This window comes from Mytilus galloprovincialis, chromosome 11 (genome assembly GCF_965363235.1).
Source record: "Mytilus galloprovincialis chromosome 11, xbMytGall1.hap1.1, whole genome shotgun sequence".
Classification (NCBI taxonomy): Eukaryota; Metazoa; Mollusca; class Bivalvia; order Mytilida; family Mytilidae; genus Mytilus; species Mytilus galloprovincialis.
This window is the reverse complement of record NC_134848.1, coordinates 13,514,782-13,532,455: the sequence shown is the minus strand read 5'-3', so window position 1 is coordinate 13,532,455 and position 17,674 is coordinate 13,514,782. Positions and strand designations below refer to the sequence as shown.

Genomic DNA, 17,674 nt, shown 5'->3' with positions numbered 1-17,674 from the left:
TATGAAAAGCAATCTCAAATTCAATTCAAATTATTAAATTAACTATCTTTTCCAAACAATACAAACGACAAATTGAAAAATAAAAGTGTGTATGATAAGAAAGCAATACATAATAATAATTAGCTTTATTTTAATAAATAAAAAAGAAAACCCATTTAGTACCGACGAATATAATATTTGTAACTTTTCAAAAGGTGTCAACAACTGTAAAACAAAATGCTTTCGTTTCAAATTGATATTTTAAAACGCCCTAGTATAAGCAATATCTAACCAAATAATTATTTTAAATATCTATTTGATATGTTACGTTTTGTGAATGTTTACAGTTTACGGACTTTTATAACAAAGTTATTCTCCTCACCAAAAACATTTTCCGCAGATTTATTTGTAAGGATGATTAAATCGATATTTCCAAGGATATAATGGTAACCATCACGTACGTGTTGTCCAATACGGTATGGCGGGTTTTCAATTCATACGTCAATTGTTGTCTCAACATTAGTTCACAAGGTAACATAATAGTTTGAATAGCATAAAATTAAGTGGTTGTCGTTTGTTTATGTGTTCAATATTTGTTTTTCGTTCATTTTTTTTTTATATAAATAAGGTCGTTAGTTTTTTCGTTTGAATTGTTTTTCATTGTAATATCAGGGCCTTTTATAGCTGACTATGTGGTATGGGCTTTGCTAATTGTTAAAGGCCGTACGGTGATATATAGTTGTTAATGTCTGTGTCATTTGGTCTATTGTGGACAGTTGTCTCATTGGCAATCATACCACATCTTCTTTTTTTATAAAATGCAATTTGTCTATGTTGTCATATTCCCAACTGTGATAGCATCACTAATAGTTTGGTTGGTTGTTGGTGGACACCATAAGACGCTTTGAGTTCGTCTGATTTTAACATTTTTTGCTTGTTACCTTGCTATCTCCTTCTTGTCGATCAATGAAATCTTAGTATCGGTAAATTACTGCTGACTTTATTCACATTGTAGAAACAATATTAGTTTAAAAATCTGATAAAAATCATGTCAATTATTTATGATATATTTACGTACATAGAAACACGTTAAAACCAACGAGTTGTAAAATAAACATTAGTACCTCTGTGATATGTTTTCTATGGATGTTTTCAAAAGAACTCACAGTTACTATGTACTTTGTGTTAGGAGTACCACAGATTTTTAACTGGAATTTGCTTTGTTTGTAATTATGTTTACATGTATTGCTTTATTGATATGCAAAGAAAATATTAAACTGTGGTTCTTTGTCTCAAACATGTGTTTGTTCAGTTTACACTTCTAACTAAGAACCGGTTAACATATCTTGGGCCCCTTACTGATCTCTGATTAGTGTAAAACATGCTTCATTTGCACTGTATCTTTTCAGCGTTTGGTTAGGGCCCAAAAAGGGAAAGCATCTAAGTATTAGCCTATGGAGAAATTAATTGTTTGTTACATTCAATCTATAGAAGTGAGAACCACTAAGAATAAAAATATCAATTTTGCCGCCACCTTACAGTTAACAGTCATGAGTTGTCTGTTGTAATGTTGTCACTTTTTGGTCTGTCTGAAAACTACTTCCTAATTGCTGGTACTTGTAACAATTAAGGTCGAATATTTTTTCTTACAGAAAATACTTGGCAGAATTAATGACTTCATTATTCATAATTGGCCAACACCCTGAAAGTGATAAGTTGAAACGCGTAGTTACATTTTGGGTCTGTCCAATACCTTCTTCCTGTTGTCAATACTTTGAATTTTACAAATGTGGGGTAGTCATAGCTTTATCATGTGTGCAATGTATTGTCACCATAAGCCCTGTAAACAAAAATTTGTATATATGGAAATGACCTTGTTTGTTTGTCTGTTCCAGTTGTCCACATACTGTATTTAGTGAAATTTTTTATTCATTGGTGTTCCTTCATTGGTGTTCGGTCTTAAATCAAATCATTTTCACCTTGAAGTCTTTGTTCAAGGTCAACAATACCATGGTCACTATGGTGCATGACACATCTTCATGAATTGATTTACCTTCATACAAAATATCAAAGCGGCAGTTAAGCCTATATCAAAAGACAAAAGTTACAGTTTTAGAAAAAAAAAGAATCATTTAATTGACCTTGAGGTCAAAGTTTAAGGTCAAAAGTTACTATTCATGGTAGTAACACAACCTTTTGAGCTGAGCTACCCTTATACCATATATCAATAGCCTACATAAAAAGACAAACATTTTACAACCAGAACATGATCTGAACAGATGGACTTACGGACAGACTATACCCGAAGGGCATCTTCTTCTTTTTTTTTTTGGCAGGTCCATGATAAGGTTTTGTTTATTTTGAATGACTGACAGAACAAACTCCCTTTCACCATACTTTTTTCATCGATTTTATTACTGATTTATGACATTTTATCTGTTAAATGGTATTTTAAGTCAATTTTCCAAATTTTGCCACTTTACTTCAATTATCAGTATAAGGTATAGACAATAAACGAGGTAAGAAATGTATGTTCATATTATGCTGAAACAATGCTTAGGTAAAGACCTTCAAAATGCTTGTATTTAAAAAAAAAATTATTGGGTGGTTTTTTGTACAGGGTGACCTAATTTGCATAATTGGCTCCTACAGAAGTGCCTATTTTCATCAAAATGTATTATTTTTTCCCCGTTCACAGATGGTAACTGAAAGTAAAGCACACATCCAATTATTATTATATGAAACAAATGTATTTTTTATAATAATGTAGAAAAAAAATGTTTTTATTGTAAAAAAATAAAATTTGCCATGAAATTAGTGTTTTATTGAGAAATTGAGGAAATCATCATTAGGGGGGGGAGGGGTAACTCATGGTGGGTTATCTCCCTTATTTACCAAGTAAGTGGTCATAATACTTTCATATTTTGCTGAGGACACCCCAATCTTACAAAATTCTAAATATTGTAGAACTCTATTGGGGGATTTTTTTTTTAACAAAACATCCTTATCCACCTTAAAAATCTGATAAAAATCATGTCAATTATTTATGATATATTTACGTACATAGAAACACGTTAAAACCAACGAGTTGTAAAATAAACATTAGTATCTCTGTGATATGTTTTCTATATATATATATGCGTTTTGTTTAAATATCCTTTTTCACTTTTTTGGTCTTTTGGAAAATGTTGTTTGTGCTGTATTTAGACCCTTCCACAACGAAATTTGTTTTACATGCACACGTATATCCAATGCAATCATAGGTTTGAACGTAGTTTTCAATTTAGACTTGTTTATATTTTTCGTTTGGGCTTGTATCATATTTTCCCTCCGGTTAATATGATCCGTTCATCCTATATTGACTCTTAAAATTCAAGAGTCTATCTTAAAATGAGTGTAAATTTTATATGGCCTTCCAAATACTGTTTCGATACCTAACATCACCGAAGAGACATTTATTGTCGAAATCCGGATCTGGTGTACAAAAAAATTATTGACACTTTATGTTTGTGACATAACATCGTGTCCACAAGTTAATTGTTTTCTGTTTAGTATGAAATTTATATTAAGATCCATTTTGTTACATCTTGTGATCAAATTTATTTGGCAATCGCCAATGGCAGTCAGCAGGGTTAAAGAACATCAGTTGTTCGACCTGTTAGTCAAATGCGTTTTGTTTAAATATACTTTTTCACTTTTTTGGTCTTTTGGAAAATGTTGTTTGTGATGTATTTAGAACCTTCTACAACGAAATTTGTTTTACATGCATACGTATATATAATTGCGATTTTTATTCAACGCAATCATAGGTTTGAACGAAGTTTTCAATTTAGACTTGTTTATATATATACAACTCGTCTAAACATCAACCCAACAATGTTAGCTCTGTAAATTTGCTTTTGCAAATTTTTGGTTCTTCCCTCGCCGGGATTCGAACCCATGCTACTGTGATATCGTGACACCAAATCGCCTGCACTGCAGCCGTCCCGCTATACCACACGACCACCTGGGCTCTACTATAATAAAGCGTTCAGTGACCGTGTGTTACCTTTCCTCGTCAGTTTTAATCTAGCGGCGTACTACAGTACATGATATATAAGGCATGAAGATGTTACTGTTACAGATCAGCTTAATTATCTATAGTAAAGGATCCTACAAATTAATGTAAGATACAGTCACAGAAAATAATTATATTCATAAGTACGTCTGAGTCAGTGACAACTCTACAACAGATGTATCCATCGGATCGCCATCAATGATGGTGATACATGGCTGTGTACATAATGTATATACAACTCGTCTAAACATCAACCCAACAATGTTAGATCTGTAAATTTGCTTTCGGGTTCGAACCCATGCTACTGTGATATCGTGACACCAAATCGCCTGCACTGCAGCCGTCCCGCTAGACCACACGACCACCTGGGCTATATATATATATATATTCTAAGATTGTCCGTTTTCCTACCGAAGCTGGTTGGTTTTATACCGGACACTGCGACTTCCTCCACCAATATAAAATGAAATGATATAGTACAAAAGTGTTGAAAGAGTCCGTTAAATACACATGTTTTTGTTGTGAGTAAATAATTCGACTCATTGAATCCATATTTCTTTGACCTTCAATGTAACCCAACAGCTAGAGACGAGTGACGCATTAAGAATGTTTATTTATTAAGAGTAACAAACATGTCAATATTGAAAGTAAACTCAGGAAACCATTTGATGAACCGATTTGATTCACAACACTCACTCTTGTATAGTGAAATACGATGATTAACATATGTTTGAGCCTATAACATAGTATCGAACGTATGCATTTAAAATTGTTTATTATATAATGTTAATGATTTAGAAATGCGTTTTAGTATGCTATAAATGCAATCTGTGAATTTTAGTAAAACTCGGTGAACCTGACTTTGACAGTCCTTTAATACAACAATCTCCATATATATAAATATATAGGTACATATATGCTGACAAGAATAGCTCATTATTTTATGAAATCAAAAGGTGAAACTTAGCTCATAGATAGACTATTTTCAGGAGAAGAATCAGATAATTTAGATTTAGAATTGATGATTTACATTTTGAAAAAAAGATCGAATTCTGAATGGAACAAAGTCTACATCGATCAGTTAGACGTCATCGAACATATCAGAAGAGAAATTGTACAAAGCAGTAGTGGAACACTGACCCAAGAAAGATTCCACGATATTTTAAACTGTCTTACCAAGGTAGGTCAAAATTACTGTTCCTTTACTATACCGAGTAAACGATATAGATGAAGTACAATATAATGATGCTATTCTAACTTTTAAAACAATCCAAATTCTTTTTTTAAAGACAACCATTACTAGTGTATTGCATTAGTATCGGAAATTCGACAAACGATGAGAATATTTTTCCAAGATCAAAAGAAAAGTTGCAATTTTTTCAACCCAACTCAAATGTAAAACGTCTTTTAAAAAATATCACTTTTTCCAGTACGGTGACCCTACTGTTTTAATTTTCACATTTTGTTTAACAACATGCTATAAATATTATACTGATTTGTAATCGAAATAACATTGGTCAATTTTTGTTTAACTTATGTTTACAGATGTTTCAGCATTAAAAAGGCATAATTCCCTCGGAAGATGCTAATATCAATTATATGATTTCTGCTAACAAGGTTAACTAAATAAAAACAAAAATAATATGATAGACTGTTTTTATAAATTATTTTACCGCAAATACCTTTAAGTTCCTATTTATAAATTCAATAATGCAGCTTGTCCTTTAAATCGGAAACGAGGTCTGTGAAACCATTTTATATTTGCTAATTTTAAAGCTTTTAACTAAACTAAACTGAACATAAAATTCAAAGACGATGTTATTGGTAGATCGCAAAGGAATGAAATGACTTTAAATAGTTTATATGAACGGTTTGAATAATATGCAATATATGTATTTATTATATACTTAGGCTAAACAACAGATGATTTTTACCATATTATAAAAGCATTAAAATTACGTAAATTCCATATTTTTTCGAATTGGTGCTTAGCGGGCTGATATGAAATATTTATCTCATGCTTCGATTATTATCACATGCCTTTCCGTACCGTTATCACATGGCATTCCGGTGATACTCGGCAAATTCCGGAAAATACACATCAATTGTTTGCTTTCAGTGAAAAAACATTGCAAAGTAGGGTACAAGCCAATATTTGTATACTGGAAAGTTATTGTGTAAAATGCAAAAAAAAAAAACAATAATAAAAAAAAAACAATAAACAAATGATAAAATAAATGCATTTTTTTAAGTTTCAAGATCAGATTATTATTTGGCATTTTTTATTTCGCATGTATTATCAGCCCTAGGTTCAATATCAACCCAAGAGCCGCATGGCTCGAGGGCTGATATTGACCGAAGATTTATAATACATGCGATATGAAAAATGACATGTTGTGATTTTTTTATCATATGCTTCAACAGTAGAGAAAAATAACAGATTCATATATTGATCCTTTTGCGTGGTTTCCGAAAAGAAGTTCAAAGAGTAAAAACTCGACGGACGTCAGAACCAAAATTTGATACATTAAATATGAAAATTTTCCATCATATGCCTATTTTCGCTATTGTAAGATATTTTCCTTTGATCTTGGTGACTAATAATTTCCTATCTCCGCGGAGTCGAGTGATATGAAAAATTATTGATAGAAACTAAGGGGGCAATTGGCGTTGCTAATGAAATTGACAAGGTCGTTATAGGTAAAATAGCGGTAAACAGATCAGCATAGGCCATCTGAACTCGATTGCTTTTCTCGCTTTCGTCATAACAGCTCAAACGAGGTCAACAATCTTGTTGAAATGATAATCAATAAATATCATAAATTTCAAAATTTAGCAATTACATGAGTGAAACTCGAAAGGATATCTTCACACTGAATATCATGTTCAGTTAGATAATATATTTTAAGACATTTTACGTATATTTTGTATATCCTCAATTTTAGACATTAGCAGAGACATATTCAGTCTGTTTATTTAAGTTCATGATGTATGTATTGCAACATCAATAGTGTATTGGAATAGCAGCAGAAATTAAGATACAGTATTTGAATACTTGTTTACGATCAAACGAATACATTTGTAAATGTGTTTTCATGAATAAAACAAAACATACTAATTATTTACTGGTATTTGAAACTTCTACACCATTCTGAATATGACAATCGTGAGTAAGCATAAGTTTATACACGAACCTTAAATGAAGTGAGTCAGAATGTTGATTCATTCAAAATTCCTCAAAGGTAAGAGGCTAAAATTTAAAAAAAAAAAGCAAGACACATGTATCCTTAAAAACGTCCTTATAAAAGCTTGTATTCTTGGGAAACTGAACGTGTGAAATTCGAATGAGCCGATGTAAATGCACCTAATATCTGAGCAAATCTATAAGTTTTGATCTGGATGGTAATGTTCCCACTAAGATGTTAAATACTTTGTTAAAAAAATATCTTTTAGCTGTATAGTCTTGTGCATTGACTTTGCTTTTTTGTGAGCTTGTTAGTTTTGTTCAGGAAAGTAAGTCATACACTAAGCTAGAGGAAAGCAATTGTGTAAAATGTGTAATTAAATACGGAAAAATATAAAGTATTTGTACGAAAGAGTCGTCCATTTCATGTCTTATTTCTGTGATGTTGTGACAATGCATAACTATATTCTTTATTTAAGGCAGTCTTGCATTTGGGAGGAGAAATATATATAGAAGAATTAAAACGACTGAATCATATAAAAAATATCTTAGGTCAGTAAAATAACAGGTCATTATATAAATATATAGAAAGGTTTACTGATTCGGTTATGTAGTTAACCAGTTTTGAAACATTTACATGATGTTAAATATAAGATAACAAAACACATCTGTCGAATGGAACAGTCTTACGTTACAGTTTAACAAATAAATACTATACATATTGTCATGTAACTAAGGTACATGTATGGAGATAACACAGGTATGGTACAAAGTTAACTAACTGAAAAAAAGAAACGAAATAAATGATGATTTTCATCAAAATAACCTATCAACACGTTATGACTAGCGTTTTTGTTACTTCATGGAAATTGTCAGTGATCTGTATTTACATGTAATAATGGTTAATTTAAGAAACCATATTTATTCACTTAATCCGAGTAATCATATTATTAACAATATATGTATGCCCCATTTATGGGCATGATGTTTTCTGGTATGTGCGTCCGTCTGTTCGTTCGTTCGTCTGTCTGTCCGTCCGTTCGTCCGTGTGTTTCACTTTAGGATAAAGTTTTTTGTCAAAGTAGTTTTTGATGAAGTTGAAGTCCAATCAACTTGAAACTCAGTATAAATTTTCCCAATGATATCATCTTTCTAATTTTAATGCCAAATTAGAGATTTTCTCCCATTTGCACGGTGCACTGAACATAGAAAATGATAGTGCGAGTGGGGCATTCGTGTACTGGGGACACATTCTTGTTTTTAATTCTTCATGTAGCCCTGTATGCTGAATACAAGTAAATGTTATCGTTTTAACTCAGCAAGCATAGTTACATAAGCTCCATTTTATTAATTGAAATTGTGTTTCTCTAATGACATAAACAACTTTTTTAAAACTGATACTAAAAATCTTGAATATTAAAATGACCTTAACAGGACACGATTTATTAAATGACGGCTTTTATATAATTTGATTAAAGAAGAACTAAAGGAAAGAAATTCAGAACTAAAATTTCCAATAGTTTTGAATATTTAAAGTTATTATAAAATATTCATAGTAATTTTGTTATGCAATTTAAAGTTAATGCTTGTAAGTAATTCATAGAAATGATTACATGTCATTCGAAGTAATATCCCCAAAATAGAATTCATAATCTACAGTTTATGTAATTAATTGACACTTACATATTTTGTAGATGGGAAGTCTTCTTTTCATTGTACATCGGCAACAATTTCTTCTTTACATTACATTGCATGTTTATATTGGCTTACGTTTCTAACATGCAAATTGAATATTGGTTACAGTTTCTTATTTCCATTCAATGTCTTTTGATTAAGTTAAGCTATTCAATTGATATTATAACATGTATAATCTCACATGACTGTTTTGGTGTTATATATATCACACAATTGATGAAATAACGTAAAATAACAAAACGAACTGGTTTACATCTGATATATCAATAACAAAAACCTACATACTATACCAAAAGCAAAAAGATCTTCAAAAAGAAACAATTAAGTGTACTAGACAAGAGACAAGATCGAAAAAAGGATAAACCCTTATAAAAATCCATATTGGTGTAATCATAGTACGTCACTTCCGGTTGCATTCGAAAAAGGGTCCAAACATATATACCCATGAATTTGACAGTTGTAGGAAATTAATCCTACATTGAATTACAGGTACAAATATTTTGGTCATTAACATAGATATCGGATAATTCTATCCCCCGTTTGTTTTTTTCTTTTTTTTTATATTGGAATATTTTTGAAAACTTGAAGTTACATGGTTATTAAAGCTTGTACACAGGTGAAAAAAAAGAGGCGAAAACTTGATTGGTTAACTTCCAGCGCTGGTTAATTATCTATATACGTGTATCTTGCCTAATGAGAATGGTGTATCGTTCTGACAAGGAATTAGGGTTTCATTTACTTCCAACATTAAATTGGTGATTTTCGTAAAAAATATAAGTTAATCATTCTGACACTTGTCTATGTTGAAGACTAATGTTGTAAACTATACATTGTAAATCTCAATAAATCATATTAAAAAAATTAAATAAATATAAATTTTGTTATTGAATGTTTGTTTATTTATTGAAAATATAAGTCTGCGCGTTCTCTAGTGTCTTCTTAGTTACTTGACACAATGTGATGACTATTGTTACCAAAAATTGGCCAATACCGAACTTTAAAATAAATGTTGTTTTTTTTTTTATTATTCTTTTTTATTATTTGTTTTTATACCTATTCAGGTCAAATTCTTTTAAAATGTTCTTTCCAGAGTAATTTAAACGTAGAAGAAAAGAACCGAGTGACAGTTTCTACGACCATACTTCAAGAATGCAGATTTCATTAAATTGCAGAAAATCGAAATTGTAGCTTAATAAACTAATTGTGAAGTTGTAAAATATTTTTCGAATCGGTCAATACAGTTTTATTATCCCATTTGCTTCATTTGTGTATAAATCTGATGTATATAAGAAAATGTTGTTTTGAGAAATGATTTGTTGTATATGTGTGTGTGTGTTGAAATGTGTACTTCATGTATATGCATCATTGTGTATTTAGAATATATATAAAAAAAAAAAAGTAAGGTATACATATTAAACAAGAGTGATTCAAGACGCCATGTAAGACTATTTGGAAGACTTGAGAACACTTAAAAGAGATTAAAGATGTATGGTTTTACAACTGTAATATGAATGCTGAAACATCATCTGGTAGCAATATAAGATTGACCTTTTTGAAATTGTAGAAAAAAATATGGAAAAGAAATTTGAAAAAAGGAAATTATTCAGTTATCATTGTTCGTTCTGTTATCAGCTACTTACGTTAAACAAGGTTTTGGAAAATGTACAGCTTTTCATAAATATAAATAGATAGATATAGGAAGATGTGGTGTGAGTGCCAATGAGACAACTCTCCATCCAAATAACAATTTGAAAAAGTAAACCATTATAGGTCAATGTACGGCCTTCAACACGGAGCCTTGGCTCACACCGAACAACAAGTTATAAAGGGCCCCAAAATAACTAGTGTAAAACCATTCAAACGGGAAAACCAACGGTCTAATCTATATAAAAAAAAACGAGAAACGAGAAACACGTATAAATTATATACATATATAAACGAATAAATATGATCTGTTTATACATATACATGAAAAAGATACATGTTGAAGTAAAAGTGTTATATGTCAGTTGTGAATAGTTGATTCCTGTATATATCATGTTCAAAAAATCATACTGTCACTATACAATTAATAGGAATAAAGTCTTACATTGAAAATGAGATGTATATGCAATCGTATATCTGTTTTAAACATATATTCCTATTATTCATAATCATCATGATGATAATTACATGCCATAATCATGATAATGTTTATTTGTTTAATCACGAATTATCATGTAACGATATTATCAATGAATGGAATGTAATCATCCTTAATGTCAGTCTAGTGTAAACTAGTATATAAATAAACTCATCACAGATACCAGGATTGTAATTTTGTATTTGCGCCATACGCGCGTTTTGTTTATAAAAGACTCATCAGTGACGCTCGATCCGACAAAGTTTTTTTTTAAATCAACAAATAAAGTACGTAAGCAAAAATATACATACACTGTTGTCTGCTCTGTAGCCGGTTTGTTGTCTCTTTGACACATTCCTTATTGTCATTGTCAGACATTCAGTCAAGTACCAACCAGCAACATAACTTTAAAATTGTATGTACTTTAACTGGCCTTAACATGTCTACAGCTGTCTTTTAAAGTAAAATGCAGGAATACTGATCTATTTGTTTACCTATTATTAATTGTATTTGATTGTGGTGGACAGATACGCTGTTGGCAATCATAACACATCTCCTATTTTATATAGTATCTTGTCTTATGGAGGGACAAATCTTACAAGTATTTTGTCTTAGGGAGGGACAAATCGTACTTTGTAAAGAATCACTCTGATTCAAACAAAAAAGTCTCTGAAATTGATGTTATCAAGATGCTTGATTTCTTGATTGACAACATATTTGTTACGTTCGGAGGACGTGTTTTTCAACAGACTGTCGGCATTCCAATGGGAACAAACTGTGCCCCTCTACTTGCCGACTTGTTTCTTTATTATTATGAGACTGACTTCATGCAGGAACTTCTTAGGAAGAAAGATAAGAAGTTAGCATTATCCTTTAACTCTACTTTCCGCTATACAGATGATGTTCTTTCACTAAAAAATTCAAATTTTGGTGACTATGTGGAACGCATCTATCCAATCGAGCTAGAGATAAAGTATACTACAGATACAGTTAAGTCGGCCTCATATCTTGACTTACATCTAGAAATTGACAATTAGGGTCGGCTAAAAACAAAACTTTACGACAAAAGAGATGATTTCAGCTTTCCAATTTTGAACTTTCCATTTCTAAGTAGCAACATTCCAGCAGTACCTGCATACGGGGTATATATCTCCCAATTGATACGATATTCCCGTGCTTGCATTTCCTATCATGATTTTCTTGATAGATGGTTGTTGCTCACAAGGAAGCTTTTAAACCAAGAGTTCCAAATGGTGAAGTTGAAGTCATCCCTTCGTAAATTTTACGTACGCCATCACTAGTTGGTTGACCGATATGGAATAACCGTTTCACAAATGATATCGGATATGTTCCTTACGTCGTAGCTACAATCGCCTTCCTTTTCATAAATGTGTCCTACCGTATTAGACTATTTACCGGATTGTAATCAACACGACGGGTGCCACATGTGGAGCAGGATCTGCTAACCCTTTCGGAGCACCTGAGATCACCCCTAGTTTTTTGGTGGGGTTCGTGTTGTTTATTCTTTAGTTTTCTATGTTGTGTCATGTGTACTATTGTTTGTCTGTTTGTCTTTTTCAATTTTAGCCATGGCGTTGTCAGTTTGTTTTAGATTTATGAGTTTGACTGTCCCTTTGGTATCTTTCGTCCCTCTTTTATCTTACATTAAAGTATTGAGAATTGGAGTGTGTAAAACCAAATTTTGCAAATAAAAACACACAAGACTTAAAAATGCAAAATGTAAACTTTGGGACAGACACAAAAATGCAGACAAAATAAATATGTTATTTAGCTCCCCCTTAAACGCACAGTTTAATGACATAAAAAGACGTCCGCAACCAATATTAAAATTGTAAACCGAAGAAACTCACAAATAACTATAGGCCTACTAGATATATAGCAGTAACTGACATGTCAACTTTGAACTTCAATAAGAAATTGGTCGAAAGATTATGCCTCCATCGTATAAGAGCTGACACAGGAAGTAATTAGAGATCAAGTATACGTGAATAAAGTCTGGTTCAAATTTGAGGTGCATGCTTTACAAAACAAGACTATAATTGGGATCCTAAATCTCCTAATGTTTCGACCATTATGTGATTGTGTAGAACTGTTAACTTTTACTTTATTTTGTTTTATATTACAAATGTAATTGTTTGTCCTTCTTTAATAGAAGTGAGGAATATAAAAATATGGAAATGTGATATATTGCCTTTGAGAACAATAATAATATCATCCAGTATTCAACAGTTGAGGACGAAAATAAATAGAGACCACCAAAAGACCTTAACAATGCAGGAAAACCAAACCATATATAGTTACATGTAGCTGTATCTGACTGGGCAACATTTAAAACATTTAAATGACAAACTAATACAATTTATGGTATAAAAAAGAACAATCTCTGAGATACAGTCTTCATAAGCCTAGGAATGTTGTGATGTTCAGCATATTGTGATGTTCTTATTAAAAAAAGAGAGTGGAGGAACACCACAACACACTGAAGATATTAGTTAAATTGGGATTGATCGGTACAAACCACAAAAGAACGTCTACATGTACATGTTCTAAAGAGTTTATAACGGGGACTCTGTTTTACTGAATACTATTTCAAAACCAATTACAATAAAGAGATTAACAATCATGGTCTCCATCAATTAATAACTTCGCTGACAATTGATACAGTAATTGCAAAGGGGTTGTCAATATTCGAACTGAATGCATCAATACAGGATTTGGTTTTATAATTCAAACGTTTTAGTCGATTTCTGGGTTTAAATGAACCAGAAAAACTAGTCTGAGCATTTTAACAAGACTTCACACATATTTTGTTGTCATTAAAATGACTGATTAAAATAATTTTATTCACAGCTTACGATGATTCATTAGAAACAGTATCTTCAGGTTATAACTTAGAACGTCGAGTGGAAACGATCAGTAACTTGGCATTTTTATATTATATTAAAACCACAGTAACTGTTTTTATTCCAGCGTATTTTCAACATGTTGACTGTTTTTTCAATGGCATGATTACCATAAATAAATATTGAGAGCTTGTCTTACACAAAATTAATACATACCAGTAATATACAACTTTTTAAAACCTCTTATTTGTCGTCTCAAAATGATGTTTGAAACTGAATTAACATAAAAAAAATTGACACAGGTTATTTTAACATTTTATTTAAATACAAACTTGAGAGAGAGAAAAAAATATTTGAAAGTTTTATCACATAAAAGTGGACGTTTCTCCCTTGTGACTTCACAACATTCATTTTAGCTTTTTCAAGTCAGTACACTACAAACCATTAAAAGTCTGAAATGGCCTATATCTGTACTCGACTATACTGATTTTTACTCGACCAGTCTGAATTCGTCTGATATTTACTTGATAATACTCGACTGTAGTCTGAACCATACTTAACAGTCTGAATGTGTACTTGACTAGTACTTAACCGTTTTATACGAGTCTGAACTGTACTCGACCTAGTCTGAACCGTACTCGACCTAGTCTGAACCATACCCGACCTAGTCTAAAAGCCCTATTTTCTTAAATTTGTGTATTACTTATCTAGTACATACATGTATATTCGAAAGGCCTTGTTATTTGATTTAAACAGGATGTTGCAATTTTGAATCAATGTTAATTAGAATACCTCTGACCAGGTGTGATCTTATTTATGAGCTTGCCAAAAGCAGAGATTATACTTTATATTTCACCACTAATCAGAAAAATAATTTTACTTATTTATTTAATTTTATCCCTTTTTGATATAAGTTATATATAATAAAAAAAAAAAATTATCCTAAATATAATCAGAGATATATTTCTTTTATAAGGTTAAAATCTTTTATAAATTTTGTTGGCTGTTGTTATGTCAGTTAAAAAGAAATTTATTTTAACAGTTCAAAAAGTAGAGGGTTTTTTGTCTAGTATGGTTCAGACTGGCCGAGTATTGTTCAGACTGGAAAAATAGGTCGAGTACATGTCGAGAATGGGTTAAGACTGTATCAGACTGGTCGAGTAATAGTTCAGACTATTTTCAACGGCAAAGATAAGAGTCAAGTACGATTCAGTACAGTCAAGTATGGTCCATACTGGGGTCGAGTAATGTCAAGTAAAAGTCAGACCAATTCAGACTGGTCGAGTAAAAATCAGTACAGTCGAGTACAGATATAGGCCATTTCAGACTTTAATGGTTTGTAGTGGTAGTAGCTTAATACCAGTATACATGTAGGGCTTTGTTTTAAAGAACAAGGTTTGACCGTCTTACTTTCCACTGAAAAAATACAACATCTTGTGATTTGCTACAGTTTTTCCTAAAACATGCCTCGATATAGGAAGATGGTGTGTGAGTGCCAATGGGACAACTGTCCATCCAAATAACAATTTATAAATGTATATGCTTGTCTGTTTATTTGTATGTTTTGATGACCACCTGCATGCTTATGGTTAATTTAGTTGTGTATATGTATTTAATTATACTCGTACAAAGTGTGTTTTTGCTTGATTATCAGGTATTACTGTAGCATGTGCAGACTGGAAAGATAAAGGCATAACAATGACTTGCAATTCAAATATATTAAAATGTTTTATAGGAAGTTAATGAAATAAAAAGAAAACAACACGTTTAATAGTTTAATGCTTCCGAAGCATTTTCTGGATTTACCTTCATTAGGAACACAGTTAGTCCTTTTCTTGTCAATGGCATTTGCTTCCAGCGTCTTATGTCAAGTTTTGATTGTCCCTTGCAGAAGTGCGAAAGCCCCGTGCAAGTACTTCATTTCAAAAGCAAAAATTGTTGCTGATCGTTATGAGTACTATTAATCTGGAACCAGCTGTGATAACTAGGTATTTATAAAAGACCGTAATTTTCACAATTGTCTCTGACGTATTAGTTGCGATTATGCATAGTTCCATCTGACAACTTAAAAAATATGTGTTATAATTTGTTTCAATAAAGGCAATACTAGTATACCACTGATCGAAAGTTATAAATATTTTGAGTGAAAACTAATCAGGGATACTGGACATCCGATGGTCGCATATTTGCCAAAACAACAGAGAAAGGCACAGATAGAGACAGAGATAGTGTAAATATATGTATCTTAGACAGTTGTCACTTGTTCTTCAAATGTCTCTAATGTACATTAAAAATTGCTTCATGTGTTATTAATATTGCTAGCAAATAAATCTGTTATAATTTAATTGTATCAAAAAGTTTCAAATAATTAAAACGTCTGAATAAATTCATAAACTCATGTTACAATGAGAAAATAGTATCAATAGAAAAAAATCACGTTATACTTTTTTCTTTCCTTTTTTCATTTTGACATCTTTTCCTGATATCGATTTTGTTGTTAATATTTCTTTAATTTTCTATTAATTTAAACAATTACATGTAATTTCTGAAACCTCGTTTAAATAATATTTGTACTGGCATCCGTATGCCATTATAGTTACAAGGAACAAATTTAAATAAACTACACAATATAATTGTCTCAAATAATTTATGAGGCTCCCGCAGGGTCAAAACCGACCTGCGACCTCCAGGCTTTTAGAGGCGACTTTCGACCTGAAGGCCTTCTAAAAACGACCTGCGACCTGTAAAATTTGGAGAAAAAAAAACGACCTCCGACTTCACCCACGCTAAAAACGACTTTGCCATTTTTGGCGCCATGTTTTCCTTTGTGGTCCTTTGTCGCATCACGGTTGTCTGACAGATCGGCAAAACGGCGCGCAGTTACTGGTTCTCTGTCTCAGCTTATTTTCCCCTTTCCCCAACGACTGTATGCCAGAGAATTGTGTCGGAAAACTACGTTCTTCCCACCAATAGAACTAGATCGGGAAGAACAATCGGCTGTCGTCATGGCCGATCTGATGAAATAAAATGCCCAAATCACATGTCTGTTATTAAACATAAACTGTCGACTGTTTCTCCCATGAACCATGGTCAGCCATACTGGGTTTTTTCCGGCCATCCGTCACAAGTTTGTCTACTTTATTATACTCTACTACACGCAGTAGATAAGTATTACATAGTTGGGTATCCGTCCGTACTTCCATCTGTCTGACCGTCCGTCCCATGATGGGGTTCAGATGAAAACATGAGAACGGATCAAAGATTTATTTTATTTGTTCCTAATTGTTTATGCCCTAGTCCCACTAGACCACGATCGCACTACGCTCACGTGATCTAATACCACAGTCCCATTAGGCCACGAACGCACTACGATCTGTAAAAAAAATGCAAATCGTGTAGATCGCAGTAAGGTCGTATCACGGTCGTGTTGAGGTCTTCAAGATCGTGGTGGGTGTGACCAAGTTTGAACATGTTCAAAACAATCGTGGTGCGGTCGTAGTAAAATCAGGTTGTAGGAGAAGCGTAGTGAGAGCACACTAAGATCGTAGTAAGATCGCAGTAAGATCGCTGTACATCGTAGCGAAAGCGTGATTCTATTCGGCGAGACAGCGACCACCACGTTCTCACTGCGACCCAATTACGCTTCCACTACGATTATACCACGCTGCTCAAGACCATACTACGATTTTAGCAAGCTCCTGACGTCCTCGTCACGCCCTTCTTACGACCTGACTACGTTCATACTACGGCCATCATTTTCACATAAAATCAAA

The 17,674-nt window shown here is 32.3% G+C and overlaps 1 long non-coding RNA gene across 1 annotated transcript; it reads left to right on the top strand.

The window, feature by feature from the left end:
• Positions 1-5,033: 5,033 nt before the first annotated feature.
• LOC143051007 (uncharacterized) lies at positions 5,034-10,141 on the top strand. The gene is made up of 3 exons (XR_012970538.1): positions 5,034-5,216; positions 7,700-7,772; positions 10,006-10,141. It is a non-coding gene; the product is annotated as an uncharacterized LOC143051007 (long non-coding RNA).
• The last annotated feature ends 7,533 nt before the right edge of the window (positions 10,142-17,674 follow it).